Source organism: Tachyglossus aculeatus, chromosome 5 (genome assembly GCF_015852505.1).
Source record: "Tachyglossus aculeatus isolate mTacAcu1 chromosome 5, mTacAcu1.pri, whole genome shotgun sequence".
Taxonomy (NCBI): domain Eukaryota; kingdom Metazoa; phylum Chordata; class Mammalia; order Monotremata; family Tachyglossidae; genus Tachyglossus; species Tachyglossus aculeatus.
In genome coordinates this window covers 62418339-62422650 of record NC_052070.1, presented here as the reverse complement: position 1 = coordinate 62422650, position 4312 = coordinate 62418339, and positions in this window count along the sequence as shown.

Sequence of the window (4312 nt, the reverse complement as noted above, 5' to 3'; positions counted from 1 at the left end):
TCAATAAATACAATTGATTGATTGATTGCCCATCCTCATGTACCCATTTATTTAAATGTCTGTGTCCCCTTCTAGACTGTAAACTCCTCGTGGCAGGGAACGTTTCTACCAACTTTGTTGCGTTGTACTCTCTTTGGCATCTAGTCAGTGCTCTGAACACAGTAAGCGCTCAATAAATGCCATTGATTGATTGACTGGTTGATTGATAGGTCCCGGTCCTGTTCCGTCAGTCTTCCAGTCAGCCACCAGGTGGCAGCGCGGGAGCCTCGCTCCTCCCGCCGCCGTCCTCCCCCGGCTGTCTCGCGTCGGTTGGTCGGGAATTAATAAAATAATAATAATAATAATAATAATAATAGCTATTAAACGCTTACCAAAAGCACTGGGGTGGATACAAGCAAATCGGTTTGGACACAGTCCCTTGTCCCACGTGGGGCTCCCAGTCTTAATCCCCATTTTACGGATGAGGTAATTGAAACAGAGAAGTTAAAAGTGACATGCCCAAGGTCAGACAAGTGGCGGAGCCCGGATTAGAACTCACGGTTTTCTGATTCCCAGGCCGGTGCTCTAGCCACTACGTCATGCTGCTTCTCGAATTACGACTGCTGTTTCCCTGGCTGGAATAGGGAATGCCCGAGATCGGGAGCGGCCTGGGGAGGTGCTACAGGGCGTCTCAGGGCCTTGTTCTTTGTCTAACTCTGCCAGGGCAGAGCTGGTAAAGGAAGTTTTTGGATTAGGTAGGCCAGGCTCTCTGCTCAGGGGGCTACCCAGCTTGATCACCTGAGAGTCGTTTTAAGAGCCTCCATGTCAGCTCGCTGCCTGCTCCCCGCTCTCCGGTTCCGGCCGAAAGGCCCATCAATCAGGCAGTCAGTCAGTCAATCGTATTTAGTGAGCACCTATGGTGTGCAGAGTATTACGCGCTTGGGAGAGTACAATGTAACAATAAACACATTTCCTGCCCACAGTGAGTTTACAGTGTAGAGGGCTCTCACGGCAGGCCAGGCCCAGGCTAGTTGACACGGGGCTGGAGGCTAAGAGAGGGATACCCCCAAGTCCCCAAGCATCAGCTGTTGTTGTGACAAATTTCTGTGCAAACCACCAAAGACCAGCACTAGTTCTTTCTTTCCCCTTGCCTTCAGGGTTGGAGGTCTCCAGGGGTTCCCTCTCCTAACTCCCATTACCCAATCTGGACCCTGAGCGACTTCCCCTGGCCTAGGAAGTTCCCACCAAAGGAGTTTCCTCCACTTCAGTTGGGGTGTCCTGCCCTGAGCCGCAGCCAAGGGTCTGGGACAGTGTCCCCTGGAGAAGGGACGAGAAGGCTGAGGGCCGAGATGCAGCTCTGGAAGATCCAGCTCCTAAAACTGCCTGAATCTGCCGAGCAGATTCAACTTCCCACGCTGGGGAAGGAGAGTCCTGGGTCCTCTGAGAAAAGAGCCAGACTCCTACCATAACCCCCGCAACACACACACATACAAAAGGGTTTTTGTCTGCAGAATATGCCCCCCCAACACACACACACACACATACACATGTGTGCCCCAGCAGCGAGTCAGTCCCAGGGCCCTAAGGAAACTTCAGCAGGACCCATCGAGGCTCCACCTGATGGATTAGGAAAAAGGGGTGCTTCAGCTCCTGAGATTGCATCACCACGCAGGTGGGGGAGGGAGGAGCCCATCCCATCTTGGGAAGAGTGGGGAGGCTCCGGCCACTGAACTAATAATAATAATAATAATGGTATTTGTTAAATGCTTACTATGTTCAAAGCACTGTTCTAAGTGCTGGGGGATACAAGGTCATCAGATTGTCCCACATGGGGCTCACAGTCTTCATCCCCATTTGACAGATGGGGTAACTGAGGCCCAGAGAAGTGAAGTGACTTGCCCAAAGTCACACAGCTGAAATGTGGCGGAGCTGGCATTAGAACCCAAGACTTCTGACTCCCAAGCCTTGGCTCTTTCCACTGAGCTACGTTGCTTCTCATAATAGTATTTGTTAAGCGCTTACTACGTGCCAAGCACTGTTCTAAGCACTTGGCGGGAATACAAGGTGATCAGGTTGTCCCATGTGGAGCTCACAGTCTTCATCCCCATTTTACAGATGAGGTAACTGAGGCACAGAGAAGTTAAGTGACTTGCCCAAGGTCACACAGCTGACAAGTGGTGGAGCCGGGATTCAAACCCATGACCCCGAACTCCCAAGCCTGCACTCTTTCCACTGAGCCATTCTGCTTCAACTAGTGATGATAATAATAATAATTATGGTATTTGTTAAGTGCTTACGATGTGCCAGGCACTGTACTAAGCACTGGGGTGGTTACAAGCAAATAGGGTTGGACATAGTCCCTGTTCCTCATAGGACTCACAGTCTCAATCCCCATTTTACAGATGAGGTCACTGAAGCCCAGAGAAGTGAAGTGACTTGCCCAAGGCCACAGAGCAGATAAGTGGCAGAGCCAGGATCACAGCCCATGACCTTTTTTTAAATGGTATTTGTTAAGCACTTACTATGTGCCAAGCACTGTTCTAAGCACTAACTCCCAGGACCATGCTCTATCCACTACCCCATGCTGCTGAGGGAGGCTCGGTGTTCTAGATTCCCAGCTAGGTTGGGGTGGAGGAGGTGGGGGGCTGCCGGCCTCAGGAGACTCATGGAAACCTGTTGGGTTGGGACTGTCTCTGACTCTATTAGAGAAGCAGCGTGGCTCAGTGGAAAGAGCACGGGCTCTGGAGTCAGAGGTCATGGGTTCAAATCCCGGCTCCACCACTTGTCAGCTGTGTGACTTTGGGCAAGTCACTTCACTTCTCTGGGCCTCAGTTACCTCATCTGTAAAATGGGGATTAAGACTGTAAGCCCCCAGTGGGACAGCCTGATCACCTTGTAACCTCCTCATCGCTTTGAACAGTGCTTTGCACATAGTAAGTGCTTAATAAATGCCATTATTTAATCTGTTGCGGAATTGTACTTTCCAAGCACTTAGTACAATGCTCTGCACACAGTAAGCGCTCAATAATAAGATTGAATGAATGCATTTTTGCCTCGTCCCTGTCGGCCTCTCTTGGCCGGGTTGCCGTCTAAAGTCCTCGAACTGCCCCAGAGAGAGAGAGTGTCCCTCTGCCACCCTTTTTTTCGGGGGTGCAGCGTGGCTCAGTGGAAAGAACACGCCTTGGGAGTCAGAGGTCATGGGTTCGAATCCCGAGTCCGTCAGTGTGTGACCTTGGGCAACCCACTTAACTTCTCTGTGCCTCAGTTCCCTCATCTGTAAAATGGGGATTAAGACTGTGAACCCCACGTGGGACAACCTGATCACCTTGTATTTCCCCCAGGGCTTAGAACAGTGCTTCGCACATAGTAAGCGCTTAACAAGTACCATTATTATTATTATTATTATTAACCCTAGGCAGAAAATCACTACCAAGAGGTAGGAAAATCACTCCGTGCAATCAGAAACCCAGCCAGAGCGGGCCGTTAGAGGCCCGCCCCTCTCCTAAGCCCCCTTTGAATCCATTCAGTCTCTGTTGTAGGCTCCGGTCCTGATCCCATCTGTCAGGTAGCGCAGGGGAGCAGAGGGGCGGCGGCCGGTAAACAGAGCCGGGCTGAAGAGGCCGCCTGAGCCTCCGCCGCGCTAATGAGCGGGGGGAGACCTCGTTACCGCTTCCGAGAAACCCCCGGGCCGGGCGGCTCCAGGGCCAGCCCGGGGCGCGGGAGCGGCTCAATTATACAGCATGCAATTAATTGCCTGTAATTAGAAAGAGCGCTGTAATTATTGTGTTTACATGGGGCAACCTCGGTCCTGAAATCAAATCTACTTTTTCCCCTCTGAAGCTGCAGTTGGGAATGAAGTCACTGTAACTGTGCCCCTTTCCCCCGCCCCCCCCACTCCTCAGGCCTGAATAATAATAATTATGGTGTTTGTTAAGCCATTACTATGTGCCAAGCACTGTTCTAAGCACTGGGGTAGATACAAGATAATCAGGTTGTCCCACGCGGGGCTCACAGTCTTAATCCCCATTTTACAGAGGAGATATCTGAGGCACAGAGAAGTTAAGTGGCTTGCCCAAGGTCACACAGCAGACGAGTGGCGGAGTTGGGATTAGAACCCACATCCTCTGACTCCCAAGCCCATGCTCTTTCCAGTAAACCACGCTGCTTCTGAGATTCAGAATCGGGGAGGTTTGACTTGGAGAGAGAATGGAGGCCACCGGTGGCTGCTGGCTCCAGGGAGGGGCAGGGCCGAAGTCAAGGCCTCCGCATGGGCAGGGATTTTCGGAGAGGCCCGCCCTGCTGGGACGTGGACCTTCTGGCAGAGTTGGAGGTG